Genomic DNA, 16,689 nt, shown 5'->3' with positions numbered 1-16,689 from the left:
GGGAATATTATTTGAATGGGGAGAAATTACAACATGCTGTGGTGCAGAGGGACCTGGGGGTCCTTGTGCATGAATCCCAAAAGTTTAGTTTGCAGGTGCAGCAGGTAATCAGGAAGGCGAATGGAATGTTGGCCTTCATTGCGAGAGGGATGGAGTACAAAAGCAGGGAGGTCTTGCTGCAACTGTATAAGGTATTAGTAAGGCCGCACCTGGAGTACTGCGTGCAGTTTTGGTCACCTTACTTAAGGAAGGATATACTAGCTTTGGAAGGGGTACAGAGACGATTCACTAGGCTGATTCGAGAAATTAGGGGGTTACCTTATGATGATTGATTGAGTAGACTGGGTCTTTACTCATTGGAGTTCAGAAGGATGAGGGGTTATCTTATAGAAACATTTAAAATAATGAAAGGGATAGACAAGATAGAGGCAGAGAGGTTGTTTCCACTGGTAGGGGAGACTAGAACTAGGGGGCACAGCCTCAAAATACGGAGGAGCCAATTTAAAACCGAGTTGAGAAAGAATTTCTTCTCCCAGAGGGTTGTGAATCTGTGGAATTCTCTGCCCAAGGAAGCAGTTGAGGCTAGCTCATTGAATGTTTTCAAGTCAAAGATAGATAGATTTTTAACCAATGAGGGAATTAAGGGTTACGGGAAGAGGGCGGGTAAGTGGAGCTGAGTCCACGACCAGATCAGCCATGATCTTATTGAATGGCGGAGCAGGCTCGAGGGGCTAGATGGCCTACTCCTGTTCCTAATTCTTATGTTCTTATGTTCTTATAACACGGCGATGAGAATTGTACAGTGTACTGCAAGTGTGGTCCAAAGAAAGTTTGATACCAGTTCAACAGAACTTCACAACTTTTCAACACTATCCATCTTGAATTAACCCTTGGTGCTCCATTTTCTTTTTATGCATGTATAACCCGCATCACGAACTTTACTGTTTATTTGTATTTCTACTCTGAGATCCCTTTGCTCCTCGACCTCACTTAGATTCTTATTCTCACGTAGTATTTGACCTTATCTTTCTTACCAAAGTACATGACCTCACTCTGTCTGTGTTGGATTGAATTTGCCAATTCAATGTCCAGTCTACAAGATTATTAATGTATTGTTGTAGTTTGTTGCAGTCCTCCTCAATAATGTCTATCAGCCCCACCCCAATTTGGCCTCATCTGAAAGTGTAGAAATTGTTTTTTTGATTCCAAAGTCTAAATGGACAATTTAAATTGTGAACAGCATTGGTCCCACACTGATCCTCATGGGAGCCCACTTTACACCTTCTGCACTCAGAATAACAGTCCTTTACTTCTGCTTTCTGTCTTGGGGTCAGCTCGCTATACATTCCACGACTTGTCCCCTAACACCGCAAGCTCTGACCTTATTCATTATCCTAATATGTGGTACCTCATCAAAGACTTTTTGGAAATTTAAGTATATTATATCGACCACATTACCCTGGTCTACTCTCCCTGTTACTTCTTCAATGAAATCAAAGAAGTTGGTCAAGCAAGACTTTTGCTTTTGAATCCATGCTGATTATACATAATTATATTTTTGGTTTATAGATATTCTTCTATTCTCTACTTTAGTAGGGATTCCATTATTTTCCTGCCACCGAAGTTCCACTGACTGGTCTATAGTTCCCCGGACATGTTCTATCTTCCATCTCAAATATAAGTATTACGTTAGCTATCCGCCATTCCTCTGACACTACACATTTTTCAAACTAATCATTAAATATTTGTAATAGTGCTCCTGCTATCTCTTCGCTGAATTATTTTAAAGTGTATGGATGTAATCCATCCAGACCAGAGGTTCAATCCTCCTTTCATTTGGTTCGTTCATTTAATATTTCTCCTCTTTACTTATTGCAGTTATATAATTTCCCATACATTATTCCACCGTCATGTCCATCTGCCCTGTGTCCCTGGTAAATACAGAGGCAAAGTAATTATTTCATATTTTATGTAATTTTTCCATCGCTTCATGTGATTTAATATTGTCCATCGATTTGTGGCCCTATTCCCATCCGACATTCTTTTTTAAATGAATGTGCCTGTAGAAAGTTAGATGAGCGATTATGTTATTGGCCACCTAATAGTGGGAAGGATAAAGAGGTGTAAATTTAGGTAAAATGCAGAAAGATTCAAGATCTGTCGTGATAATGTGGGACTTCAACGTAAACTGGGAAAATAACCATGCAAAGGGAAAATGCAGGGGAGGATTTCCTGAAATCTGTATTAGAACTTTCTCCATCAGTATGTTTCCAGCACAATGGGGAAGAAAGCAGTTCTGGATCTCGGAAATGGATTAAGTAGAACATGTTTCTGTGGAGGAGCATTGAGGAAACAGTGATCACAATATCATTAGGTTTAGAGTAGTTATGGAAAAGGAGAAGGTATAATCATGTGTGAAAATACCCAACTGTAGGAGGACTAATTTTATGAGTTGAAAGGGATCCGGCCCAGGTAGATTGAAACCAAAGATTTCTCGGTAAAACAGTAAATGCACATTGGGAGACTTTCAAAAATGAGATAGATCGGGTAACGACTAGACACGTTCTCATGCAGGGTGCAGAAATAGCATGATAGCTAGCTACAGCTCGGTGGATGAATGAAGATCAACTAAAACACAAAAATGGAAGCTTGTGATAAACTTCAGGCTCATATTTCAGCAGAGAACCAAGCAGAATACAGAATGTACAGAGAAGGACTATCAAAGGAGGAGGAAGTAGAATCAGCAGAAAAACAGGATATTCGCCCATAGTACTTATCTGAGGAAGGACACACTTGCCTTGGAGGTGGTGCAACAGAGGTTCAACAGATTGATTCCTGGGATGAGAGGGCTGTCCTATGATGAGAGATTGTGTAGAATATGCCGATTCTCTCTGGGGTTTCGAAGAATCGGAGGTGATCTCGTTGAAACGGACAATATTCTGAAGGGGATTGACAGGGTAGATGTTGAGAAGCCCGGCTAGCTCAGTCGGTAGAGCATGAGACTCTTAATCTCAGGATCGTGGGTTTGAGCCCCATGTTCGTCGATTACAGTTCCTTAAAATTTATGTTGCTTTCACAGGAAAACATCATTAATGAACCCATTTTCTTCTTTTGCACAATGAAAGAAATGCGAACTGAGGGAGAGCTGATAATTTAATCATCTGTTCTGTGCTCTGCATAAGAACACAAGAACCAGGAGCAGGAGTCGGCCATTTGGCCCTTCGAGCCTGCCTTCTTTTGCACTGAAACAAATTATAACCGTGAGTTTAAATTAGCAGTGCGGGATATTTATCGGGCACCTTTCAATGCTTCACAAAACCATTCCTTTCGCTACAGCCACCCGGGATCGTTTCCCGGTTTGGGAAGTAACTTTGATATCACCGTTTGTAATTGAAGTGGAGTAATTTTATTATGTTGGATGGATGTCCCAAAGCACTTCAGAGTGGTGTTAAAACAAATGAGTTTGCAATTAAAAACACTGAATGTCAGGAGTGGGATTTGAACCCACGCCTCCAGAGGAGACTGCGACCTGAACGCAGCGCCTTAGACCGCTCGGCCATCCTGACTGTTGATGCTTCAGTTACAAGTTATTACTCGGGAAAGTTTCAGACCGGGTGCTTGTTCAGTGTTGCTGGAAGGCCCAGTGATCGGGATATCCTCTCCCCTGGGGTTTTCCTGAGCCTGTGCTCGGTGCACGGGGAGCTTTGGCCCGGGTCCGAGGTAGCTTACATCCCAGGGATGGACAATAACCCTCTGAGCTCTGGAACTGGGGAAGAGCGAATAATTAATGAGCCGTTTGTGGGTTTCAAATGCAACTTCGATCTGATGGAAGAAACCGATAGTGTTGTTTCACAGAATGAAAGAAATGCAAACAGGGACAATCGAAATTTCAATAACTGAACTTTAATAATTAGTGAAACTTTAACCCTTGATGAAGTTTTATCTCCGATCTGATTTTACACACTCTGTATTTGAGTAGATTAGTTTTAAAATGTTCATTGCTCATGCGACAGTGTACCCTGGACTGCTTTTGTTCAATTTTATTGCAGACAAGTTTTTGCTTCACAAATAATGTTTCCGCCCAGGCTCGCAACAGAGACCTTTCGCGTGTGAGGCAAACATGATAACCGCTACACTACGGAAACTGCTGCTTAGCTCAGTGCCCAGAGAGAAGTGTTCAGCAACAAGCTGAAATGCTCAATCCCTCTCTCTGCAAAAAGTTCCTTTCACAAACATTTTCTGACCAGAACTGCACCAAACAACAATGTTCTCCTTTCAAAGTCATTAAACTCCCCAATTTCTACATCTGCAATTTTAAGGACAAGGACTGAAAGCGCTTTGCAATCAGAAAATTGCCGGAAACCCTTGTGGTTAATGACAGGGCTTTTGATGGTTGATTTCCGTACACACCTTGTGTTATGTATTTAACCCTTGGCCACCTGTATCACACCACCACCAGAGGGCCGACCTGTTGGAGTCCCAAGGGATTCCAGCATCCATTGGGAGCACGGTATATAAGCACTCTGAAGTCTTATTAAAGGAGCGAATGTCACACTTACTCATTGTTCACAGTACTCAGTTTCATTCTTTATTATGAGCGTATCAATTGGCGACGAGACAACGAACAACCACGCGAAAATGCAAGTAACAGTTGGTATAACTTGATAACAGCACAGCTGGCAATGGTTGCGGAATATATTCGTGCAGCCAAAACGCACAATGACAACCTGGAACTGCATGGCACCGAATCCTCAGGGAAAAACAATTAAAGGCTTTGTCCCTGAATGGGCTACGATCCACCAACCTTGCAGAACGCACTGATCCATTGCACCACAGAGACTGATAGATGCACATATTGCAAGACATCCCTGTGATACCTTCACAGAGCACAGCACACACAGCTTCCTAACATGCAGGCTGCTCTCTCGGAACTCTCCGGAAAGAGCCTGTTCTGTTGAATGATTAACTGTACAGTTGCAGTACACAATACGTCCACATCCACAGTGTGGCGCTACAAGCATTACATGCTGACAGACATTACAATCCCAAACCAGGGTGTCAGTCAGTTAAAGCTTCAGATTGCTCTGACCGGGATGGAACTTGTCCACTCTCAGTTGTACTTTTCCCAAATAAAGGGTGGGACATTCATTGTGGATGTGTGGAAGCAGTCTGGTCCCGCACACTGCAGACACTTCCATGTCACCGCCAACCAGCTCTCCCACAACCGGTGTGATCTACCTTCCAGCCTTCCGGTGCCTTGTCTGTGACGAAGTATTCTGACTGTCCCGAAGCCGGTATCCTTTGTCATCAATAGGGTTTTAAGTTGTTTCGGTAATTTTTACCTGCTGGACAGTCGAGGCACAAATTGTCGAGTGGAACACTTGCGTGGACCCCGGTTTTCTAGTGGTTGATTTTCCTGGTTGGGTCCGTCGGTCGCGGTGGTCCGGTTGATGCCTGTTACCAAGTCAGTTGGTATTGATGTTCCACTGATTGGTTTTTTGAAGTTCTTTTCTCCGATGTCGTGATGTCTCTTCCTGTGTTACCTCGCCGTGTGCTCTCGATCTTGATCTTGTTGTTCCAAAGTAATGGTCAGAAAAATAGGTTGCTCTTGGTACGATAGGCCCCCAGTTATACTCTGAGAGGCTGCTTAATCTTCGTGCCAAATCTAACGTTTCTTTTGTTTAAGTTTTGCTGCCCATTGATTTAAGTGGTCTTCTTTGTATAAGTTTTGGCGGACTAGCTAACTGAGACTTGATTAAATGTTTTAATCTGGTGTTGATAGACTTTGGGATGGTGATACTCCTTATTTATGAACTTGTCCATTGTAATAGCACTGCTTTGGCTTCGGGAAGTCTGAGCTGAGCCAGATATTTCTATACATGTTGAAAAGGTGTTGGAATATGGATGTGATATTTGGGTCCTGTGGGTAGGGTGGATAATGTTTCTTCCGTGGTCGATTGTTTAAATGCTAATGTTTTCTGGGAGTCTGACTATGGTTAAAGAGCTCCCCCAGACAAACTGATTAGCTACAATATCCAAACTCTAAATCCCACCCCTCTGTCACTGCAGCTTTTCCCCACAGGCCCAAACATGCCTTTTAACATCCCAAACTTGGTTAAGAATTGTACATTTCCTCCATATGCTTTTTAGAATCCCAAACTTTAAGTTTAATAGTCCTAAATCGAATTTCCTTTTCAGTGAGTCCAAACACTGGGGGGTTTCCATGAATTTTGGAATCTACATTGGCAGTCCCTCGGAATCGAGGAAGACTTGCTTCCACTCCTAAAGTGAGTTCTTTGGTGGCTGAACAGTCCAATACTAGAGCCACAGACCCTATCACAGGTGGGACAGATAGTCGTTGAGGGAAGGGATGGGTGGGACAGGTTCTGCTGTCGACACTTGATTTCTGCATGCACTCGGCGTTGAGACTCGAGGTGCTCAGCGCCCTCTCGGATGCACTTTCTCCAATTAGGGTGGTCTTGGGTCAGGGACTCCTGGGTGTCAGTGGGGATGTTGCACTTTATCAGGGAGGCTTTCAGTGTGTCCTTGTAGAGTTTCTGCTGCCCACTTTGGCTCGTTTGCCATGAAGGAGTTCCGAGTAGAGCACTTGCTTTGGGAGTCTCGTGTCTGGCATGCGGACTATGTGGCCTGCCCAGCGGAGCTGATCGAGTGTGGTCAGTGCTTCAAAGCTGGGGATGTTAGCCTGAATAAGGCTGTTGATGTTGGTGCATCTGTCCTCCCAGGGGATTTGTAGGATCTTGCGGAGACATCGTTGGTGATATTTCTTCAGCAACTTGAGGTGTCGACTGTACATGGTCCATGTCTCTGAGCCTTACAGGAGGGCAGGTATTACTACAGCCCTGTAGACCATGAGCTTGGTGGCAGTTTTGAGGGCCTGGTCTTCAAACACTCTTTTCCTCAGGCGGCCGAAGGCTGCACTGGCGCATGGAGGCTGTGTTGAATCTCGTCGTCGGTGCCTGCTCTTGTTGATAGGAGGCTCCCCAGATATGGGAAGTGGTCCATGGTGTCCAGGGCCGCGCCGTGGATCTTGATGACTGCGGGGTAGTGCTGTGCGGTGAGGACAGGCTGGTGGAAGACCTTTGTCTTACGGATGTTTAGCGTAAGGCCCATGCTTTCATACGCCTCAGTAAATATGTCGACTATGTCCTGGAGTTCAGCCTCTGTATGTGCGCGGACGCAGGCCTTGGTGAGGCCTCACCTGGAATATTGTGTACAGTTTTGGTCTCCTAATCTGAGGAAGGACATTCTTGCTATTGAGTGAGTGCAGCGAAGGTTCACCAGACTGATTCCCGGGAGGGCAGGACTGACATGTAAAGAAAGACTGGATCAACTAGACTTTTCTTCACTGGGATTTAGAAGAATGAGAAGGGATCGCAGAGAAACATATACAGGTCTGATGGGATTGGACAGGTTAGAGGCAGGAAGTATGTTCCCGATGTTGGGGAAGTCCAGAACCAGGGATCACAGTCTAAGGACAAGGGGTAAGCCATTTAGGACCGAGATGAGGAGAAACTTCTTCACTCAGAGAATTCTGAACCTGTGGAATTCTCTGCCACAGAAAGTTGTTGAGGCCAATTCGTTTGATACATTCAAAAGGGAGTTAAATGTTGCCATTATGGCTGAAGGTATCAAGGGTATGGAGAGAAAGCAGGAAAGGAGTACTGAGGTGAATGATCAGTCATGATCATATTGAATGGTGGTGCAGGCTCGAAGGGCCGAATGGCCTAATCCTGCACCTGTTTTCTTTGTTTTTATGTTTCTATGTTTCTATGCAAAGCACAGAAAAAAATGGTTGAAGTATCGACTCTGCCTCAGTTAGCATTTCTTTCATTGTGCAAAAGAAGGTGACGGGTTAATTAATGATGCAATCCCGTGAAAGCAACACAAAAGTTGAACAAAAAAACATACGGTGACTGGCAGGTGAGCACTGCTTCTGACACCCGGTGGGAATGGGCGGGGATTTTAAAGCCCCTTGTATTGTGAAACCTTCATATCGTCAAACATTTCCGATGTGCTGTATCGACCTCGTGACGCAACGGTAGCGTGTCTGACCCCAGATCACGTCGAGGTCACTGTTCTTCAGGGTAATTCGGGAATTAATATTTTCTTTGCTGTTTGGCAATAACCAGACCCTTGCTCCAAGGTCTGTCTCACTGTTTCCCCGGTGTCAGACAGAGATACGCCTGCTGCCCTCATTTATTTCATGTGTCAGGACACAAAAGTTCAAAATAAACCTGCAGTTGGCCACATATAGCCCTAAATAGTCAGGATGGCCGAGCGGTCCAAGGTTCTGTGTTTAGGTCGCAGTCTCCTCTGGAGGTGTGGGTTCACATCACACTTCTGACACTTCCTGTTTTTAATCATTAAGTGAAACTCATTGTTTGACACCACGACCAACGCCTAAAAAGTGGGATTTTGCAGTCCACCTGCTCGCTTAACACTTCCGTCTGACCTGGTGCTGAAAGTGGAGATGTTTCCACAGTGTAGCGGTTAACACGTTCGCCTCACACGCGAAAGCTCACCAGGCGGGATTATTTTCTGGAGCTTTCTCCTCATGCATGCTCAGGGACGAGTTTGTTCTCCTGTGAAATGTCATAAGATCATAAGCATGTAAGGATTAGGGGCCAGAGTAGGCCATTCGGCCCCTCGAGCCTGGTCCACCATTCAAGAAGATCCTGGCAGTTCCTCGACAGCAAGTTTAAACATCTGGGGCGGAGCTGTAATCAACGACAGAAAGGTGCATTTTGTAGAAGCCCAGCTAAATCAGTCAGTAGATCATGAGATTCTAAATCTCAGGGTCAGAGGTGCGAGCCCACGTTGGGTGATTATTTTTCATCGAATTATATAATCAGAAGTTTACAGCACGGAAGGAGGCCATTTCGGCCCATCGTGACCGTGCCGGCCAATAACAGGCTCTCCAGCCTAATCCCACTTTCCAGCTCTCGGTCCATAACCCTGCAGGTTACGGCACTTCAGGTGCACATCCAAGCACTTTTTAAATGTGGTGAGAGTTTCTGCCTCTCCCACCATTTCAGGCAGTGAGTTCCAGACCCCCACAACCCTCTGCGTGAAGAAATTTCCCCTCAAATCCCTCCTACACTTTCTACCAATGACTTAAAATTTATGCCCCATGGTTGTTGACCCCTCTGCTAAGGGAAATGGGCCCATTCTGTCCACTATATCAAGGACCCTCATAATTGTATACACTTCAATGATGCCTCCCCTCAGCCCACTTTGTTCCAAGAAAAACAACCCCAGCCTATCCAATCTGTCCTCATAGCTAAGATTCTCCACTCCCGATAACATCCTCGAAATCTCCTCTGTAAGTCTCCAGTGCAATCACAGTTCTTCCTGTAAAGTGGTGACGAGAACTGCACGCAGTACTCCAGCTGTGGCCTAACCAGTGTTTTATATTCAAGCATAATCCACCTGCTCTCTTATTCTAGGCCTCGGCTAATAAAGGCCAGCATTCTGTATGTCTTCTTAACCAGCTAATCCACCTTGCCTGCTACCTTAAGGGATTTGTGGACATGCACTCCCAGGTCGCTTTGTTCCTCTACAATTCTTAATGTCCTACCATTTAATGTTTAATCTCTTTCTATTGTGCCTGTAAGCACTCAAGTAATGACTCCATGAGGCAAGGTATTGTACTTGAACTGTGGTGACCTTCGTTCATTTATTGCAGTTCCTGAGTGAGGATACAGTATGGTGAGCTCCGTTTTATACCTGGTTACCTGTCGTGTACCGGTGACCCCGAGGTCTCCACCAGTTGCACCCTCTGGTGGTACAGGCATAGTGTATACAGTGTGAAGTTACATCCAGTAGTCTTATGTAACTGTACATTGAGTGTACAGGGAGTATACTTATATTAAACAGACACAACATCACTCTCCACTTAGTCTTGTGCCACTTGCCTTTGCATTGTGTGCTCTGGCCCGAGACTTGAGTGCCCAAAGCCCTTGCACCTTGTCAATGCTTTGGCTTGGTTCTCTCCCTGTGGACCCCCAAGTCCTTATTACCACGACATTGGGAAATGGTCAGCATTGGATGGTTGGAGGTTGCAGTGGGGGTTGTGTGGGTTCTGGGTGTGATCCATGTGTGTCCATGGCTACATACATCCATTCCCCCGCCCCATACATAGACCCTGTGTGTGGCTCAACACCTGCATGTGCAGACCTGTACAGACAGAAAGAACAAAAAAACATCGGATTAGTTACATCACTGTTTGGGTTCTGCAGTAGTGGAACAAGTACATTTTACAGGTAAGGTACATACGTGGTATCACAGTCTTGCCCCTGGGTTGTGTAGGTGCAGGTGGGTGAGGACACTAGTTCCAGAGTAACCAGATTGTGTCCAGGTTGTCTGATGGCGGAGCTGTGTCCCCTGCCAGCTGGGTGGGCTCAGATCGCTCACCTGGCTGAGTCTCAGAGCCTTTGCCGTTGCCTAGTGATGGGCAGAGCCACAGGAGTGTGTGGCCTCTCTGTCCTCCTTTGAGGGCTGCGGTGTCTCCCCGCTGCTCTTCAGCGATAATGGGAGCCTGGTCATCCCAGGTCCCGTTGGGAGGTCAGGAGGGTGCTATCCGCTCGCTCCCAGTACTGGCCCTGGTGGCCAGAGAGTTAGAGCCGATCGGGGGCAGGGTACCGGTAGTGGTGACTTTGCTGTCCGCTGATCACTGGGCCTGCAGCTGGTATGCTCCCTCTGTGTGTGGCCACACTCCCTGGGGTATCACATTGGTCCCGGAGGGGCAGGCTACATGGTCGCTGGACCTGGGTGCTGACGGGAGGTTGCCCTTGGTTTTGTCGGCAGACATGTAAATCCCAGCATCGCACGTCATCACTTCGTTTACTCTCACAATACATTGGTTCTGATCGCAAGTGCCTGACTTATCATGATTAGTTACATTTACAAACTTGAAATTGTCAGTTACATCTTTTACATTTGTATCACCATCATCGCTGTATAAAGAGTGGAACTGTCCCTTTAATTGTGATGGGTTGCCGGTCTCCTTTAAGAGGGTCTTTCAATCTTTACCCCAATCCGGTTCGCCGCTCGGCATCACGTGTTGCTCCCTTGTGGTCTGGCTGCCGCCATCTTGACTTCAGGTCCTTCACCTCGTGGTTCAGACGCCATCTTCTTTCTCTCCATGACGTAGGCTGCGGTGATCCTTTTCTCCACAGGTTCTGCCACGGAAGACAGGAAGTTATCTTCTGCATGAATTTTCTTCTCCGGAGTACTGCCACTGGAGCCTGGAAGGTGAGGTCTGGTTGTTTGGGCTGGATCATCTCGCCGTTGGGTTGAGCTGTCTGTGTCGTCGCCGCACAGTCGAGTTGGGTGGTTGGTTTTTCAGGTGTTGTGCTGGATCCAACTTCGGGGTCATGGGGGATGTCGATCGCTGGAGGTTGGAGCTATTCCCAGCTCCAATTGATCTTTTTCATCCACCTTCTTCCTAATAGCTTTGGACCATCCCCAGCAACGGTCCACAAAGGTAACCTTTGCATCTCACCACCATGGGACACCTGGACAGCCACGCTGCCAACGACTGGGATGTATCGTTTGTGTAGGTGAGCAGTTTCACTTCGATCGGGATCATTTTAGGTCGTTCGATTGGATTGTCCCAGAGTTTCTCAAAGGCTGCCTGATTCATCAGTGACTGGCTCGCCCCTGTGTCCACCTCCATCATGACTGGAACATCGTTGACTTCAACTTCCATTTTCAACGGGGAATTCTCGGTGGTGCAGGTAAACACTCCGTACACCTCATCGTCGCTGGACTCCGGATGATCAGCCAACTCTTCATCGACTCGGTGAGTATGATTTCTCTTGCATATTCGCTGGAGGTGGCCCTTCATGTTACAGCCTTTGCAAGTATAGTCTTTATAGCGGCACTGGTGGGCCCTGTGATTTCCTCCACAGTGCCAGCATGGGGTTGGCCGATTGGCCACATGTGGCGGACTCAGGATTGTGGGACTCGGGGTTCTGTTCTCTCTTCCCTGAGAGAGACTGCTAGCAGCAGCCCTGCCTCTAAAAAGCACCTTTTGGTTCACAGTACTTGCCGGGTTAGAGTCCTGGGGGTGAGACATCCACTTGGAATCGCAGGCCGAGATCATGAACGCCTGGCTCACGTTAATTGCCTTCTGCAGGGTGACCGTGGTGTCCGCAGAGAGCAGCCTATGGAGAAGGCCCTTGTGACCGATTCCAATAACAAAGATGTCCCTCAGTGCTTCGGTGAGGTGATCGCTAAAATCACATGGTGCAGCCAATCGTCTCAGGTCTGCAGCATATTTTGCGATTTCTTGGCCTTCGGATCCACCGGTGGGGAGAGAACCGGTGTCTGGCTGTGAGGATGCTCTCTTTAGGTTTGAGCTGTTCCTGTACCAGCGTTACGAGCTCAAGATATGTTATTGTCTTCTCTGGGACTAGCAGGTCCCTGACAAGGCCATAGACGGTGGGCCCACAACTACTGAGCAGGATAGCTCTGCACTTATCAGCCAGCGAGGTCGGGTCGTCTCCCCCGATGTCATTTGCAATAAAGAAGTGTTCGAGCCTTTCCACAAAGGCCTTCCAATCTTCCCCATCGGCGAATTGTTCAAACGTGCCAAGGTTAGCCATTGTCACATGGAAATTCGTATTCTCGTCACCGGTTATTGTGTCTGTAAGCACTCTCGTAATGACTCCACGAGGTAAGGTATTGTACTTGAACTGTGGTGACCTTAGTCCACTTATTGCAGCTCCTGAGTGAGGGTACAGGACTGTGAGCTCCCTTTTATACCTGGTTACCTGTCGTGTACAGGTGACCCCGAGGTCTCCACCAGTTGCACCCTCTGGTGATACAAGCATAGTGCATACAGTGTGAAGATACATCCAATGCTCTTATGTAACTGTACATTGAGTGTACAGGGTGTATACTTATTTTATACATGCACAACAAAGATCATCGGTTAATTAATGGTGTTTTCCCGTGAAAGCAGGATAAAATTTAACAATGATTTAATTTCTGCATTTAGAAAGACATGGGTTAATCACGGATAGTCAGCATGGATTTGTTCAGGGAAGGTTTTGTCTGACTCACTTGATTGAATTTTTTGAGGAGGTAACCAAGTGGATCGATGAGGGCAGTGCGTACGATGGAGTGTATAAGGATTTTAGCAAAGCTTTCACCAAGTTCCCACCTGGAAGACTGGTCACGAAAGTAAAAGCCCATGGGATCCAGGGCAAAGTGGCAAGTTGGATCCAAAATTGGCTCAGAGGCAGGAAGCAAAGGGTAATGTTTGATGAGTGTTTCGGACTGGAAGGATGGTTCCAGTGGGGTTCCACAGGGCTCAGTGCTAGGTCCCTGGCTTCTAGTGGCAACATCAATGATCTAAACTTAAATATAGGAGGTATGATTAAAACGTTTTCAGGTGATACTAATTTAATCCAGAGAAGTGTGAGGCTGTGTATTTCGGGAGGGCAAACAAGGAAAGAAACACACATTAAATGGTCCGACATTGAGAAGTGTGGAAGAACAAAGGGACCTTGGAGTGCATGTCCACAGATCCCTGAAGGTAGCAGGCCAGTTGGATAAGGTGGTTAAGAAGGCGCACGGAATGCTTGCCTTTATTGGCTGAGGCATGGGATAGAAGAGCAGGTTGGTTATGTCTGAAATGTATAAAACACTGGTTAGGGTACAGCTGGAGTACTGTGTGTAGTTCTGGTCACCGTATTACAGGAATTATGTGATTGTACGAGAGGGTACAGAGGAGATGAACGAGGATGTTGCCAGGCGTGGAGAATCTTAGCTATGAGGACAGATTGGATCGGCTGGGTTTGTTTTCATTGGAACAGAGGAGGCTGAGGGGAGACAACATTGAGATGCATAAAATGATGAGGGGCCGAGATATAGTGGATAGCAAAGGGGTCAACAATCAGGGGGCATATATTTAAAGCAATTGGTGGAAGGTTTAAAGAGGATTTGAAGGTAAAATTCTTCATGCAGAGGTTTGTGGGGGTCAGGAACTCGCTGCATGAAAGAATGGCGGAGGCAGATACCACATGTAAAAAGTATTTGGATGTGCACCTGAAGTACCGTAACCTGCAGGGTTATGGACCCAGAACTGGAAAGTGGAATGAAGCTGGATCGCCTCTTGTTGGCCGGGGTGGAAGTGATGGGCCGAAATGGCTGCAAACTTCTATCATTCTATAATTCTATGAAAAATGTAAATGTCCAATGTGGGTGTCGAAACTACGACCCTGAGATTAAAAATCTTATATTTCACCGACTGAGCTCGCCAGGCTTCTGCCAAACATACCGTTCTCTCACTGATTGCAGACAGGCGCCTGTTGGCTCCGCCCCAGATGTTTAAACTTGCTGTCGAGGAACTGCCAGGATCTTCTTGAATGGTGGACCAGACTCGAGGGGCCGAATGGCCTACTCCGGCCCCTAATCCTTCCATACTTATGATCTTATGACCTTTCACAGGAGAACAAACTTGCCCCTGAGCATGCATGAGGAGAAAGCTACAGAAAATATTCCCGTCTGTGAGGCGAACGTGTTAACCGCGACACTGCGGAAACATCTCCACTTTCAGCACCAGGTCAGACGGAGATGTTAAGCGAGCAGGTGAGCTGCTGAATCCCAGTTTTAAGGAGTTGGTCGTGGTGTCAAACAATGAGTTTCGCTTAATGATTAAAAATAATAAATGTCAGAAGTTGGATTCAAACCCACACCTCCAGAGAAAACTGCGATCTAATCACAGCACCTCAGACCACTCGCCGGTGTGTGTGGTCACCTGCAAGTTGATTTTGAACTTGTGTGTCCTGGCACATGAATTAAATGAGGGCAGCAGGCGTATCTCTGCCTGACACCGGGGAAACAATGAGACAGACCTTGGAACAAAAGTCTGGTTATTGCCAAACAGCAAAGAAAATATTAATTCCGGGATTACCCAAAAGAACAGTGACCTCGACGTGATTTGAACACGCAACCTTCTGATCTGGAGTCAGACGCGCTACCATTGCGCCACGAGGCCTACACAATGTGTTTGAGATGTTCCTCTATATGAAGCTTTCACAACAGAAGGGGCTTTAAAATCTCGTCCCATTCCCACCAGGTGTCAGAAGCAGTGCTCACCTGCCAGTCACCGTATGTTTTTTTCTTAAACTTTTGTGTTGTTTTCATGGAAAAGCATCATTAATTAACCCCTCACCTTCACTTGCACAATGAGAGAAATGCTAACTGAGGGACAGTCGATACTTCAATCATTTGTCCTGTGCTTTGGGGAGCGGGTAGGGAAGTGGACCTGAGTCCATGATCACATCGGCCATGATCGTATTAAAAGGCGGAGTAGGCTCGAGGGGCGTATGACCGACTCCTGCACCTATTTCTTTTGTTCTTATGTTCTTCAGCATGTTAACCCATTTTACACACTGTATTGCCGATGTCACCAGGAATCTGGGGCAACTTTTGTCAAATTTAACAACACCGGTTATTCCTTCCGTGCAGATAAATTAGAATCAGTCGTGAAGATAAAATCCCATGGTGATCATTTTCAGATTCAACGCAGTAGGATTTCAAATAAAGTGAAAGAATTTTACAGTGAAAAGATTTGGAAGTGTTACTTGTATTTGTATCTTTAATTAAACTTTGTGGCGTCTGACTCCCGTTCATGCCTCTGCTGAATAAGAAAGGAGGGTTTGACGTTGACCAGACTGCACTGTCCCTGATATTTGTGAGCTCATCCTTTATATTCAGTGGTTTCTCGCCCTTTGATGGGCTGCAGTGTAGCGGATATCACGTTGGCCTCACACGCGAAAGGTCCCCGGTGGATCCGTTTTCTCTCACTGAAAGTTATCTATTTATTGGTTAAATAAAGAGCAATTCAGGAATAAGGGAGCCCTTTTACCAGGAGAATAAATAGCAAATAACGACAGCAAACGCTGGAAATCTCAGCAGGTCAGGCAGCATTTTCCAGGAGACTAAACTCTCCTCCGATTGTTCCCTTATAGCAAGTTTAAACATAATGTTTCTACCCAGAATCAAACCCGGTACATTTCATGTATAAAGCAAATGTGATAACCACTACACTACAGAAACCTCTGGCACAGCAGCCCCAACAGAGGGGAGCTGACCAGTGAGCTCCCTCTGTGCTGATCGGGAATGTGTTGGCTCACCTGAAACAACTTCTGTCCCACACTGAAAGTTCTCAATCCTTCTCCTCCGCTGCCCTTTACAGAAATGTCACGGATCACCCAGCCACCGTGTTCACTTCCACATCCTCACAGTGGGGCCACAGAGGCTCCTACCGTCTCCCCGCGATCAGCGAACTCGCCCAGTTTACAAAATTAAACCCGGAACACGTGCCCGGCAAAGGGCAGGAGAAGCCAGATCGTCTGTAAGCTCGGTCTATCACAGAAAGTATTGGTATTCATGGTGATTACAGCAATTATTAATCGTCTCACAGAACTCAATTATTTTTATGCGATGAATTGATCGAGAATTGAAATCAGTTTACTGCGCCGGATCTTAACCCCTCGACCACCAGGGAACGGTTATGATACATGTAGATATATTCATATATATTTATATATGAACCTGAATATCAACGGCTCGCTACCGAGACCTCATGGTGCAACGGGAGTGCGTCGAACTTTGAGTGAGAGAAATTGTTCCACAGTGATACCCATTTCATCT

General features: G+C 46.1%; 3 non-coding genes across 3 annotated transcripts; 1 reads left to right on the top strand and 2 right to left on the bottom strand.

Annotated features, from left to right (window-relative positions):
• The first annotated feature begins 2,971 nt into the window (after positions 1 to 2,971).
• On the top strand, positions 2,972 to 3,044 carry trnak-cuu (transfer RNA lysine (anticodon CUU)). The gene has a single exon. It is a non-coding gene; the product is annotated as a tRNA-Lys (tRNA).
• A 439-nt stretch (positions 3,045 to 3,483) lies between these two features.
• On the bottom strand, positions 3,484 to 3,566 carry trnal-cag (transfer RNA leucine (anticodon CAG)). The gene has a single exon. It is a non-coding gene; the product is annotated as a tRNA-Leu (tRNA).
• An 11,390-nt stretch (positions 3,567 to 14,956) lies between these two features.
• trnaw-cca (transfer RNA tryptophan (anticodon CCA)) lies at positions 14,957 to 15,028 on the bottom strand. The gene has a single exon. It is a non-coding gene; the product is annotated as a tRNA-Trp (tRNA).
• Positions 15,029 to 16,689: the final 1,661 nt, after the last annotated feature.

This window comes from Pristiophorus japonicus, unplaced genomic scaffold, assembly GCF_044704955.1.
Source record: "Pristiophorus japonicus isolate sPriJap1 unplaced genomic scaffold, sPriJap1.hap1 HAP1_SCAFFOLD_296, whole genome shotgun sequence".
Lineage (NCBI taxonomy): Eukaryota > Metazoa > Chordata > Chondrichthyes > Pristiophoridae > Pristiophorus > Pristiophorus japonicus.
Note: the sequence above shows the minus strand (reverse complement) of the source record. Positions and strands in the feature narration are given on the sequence as shown.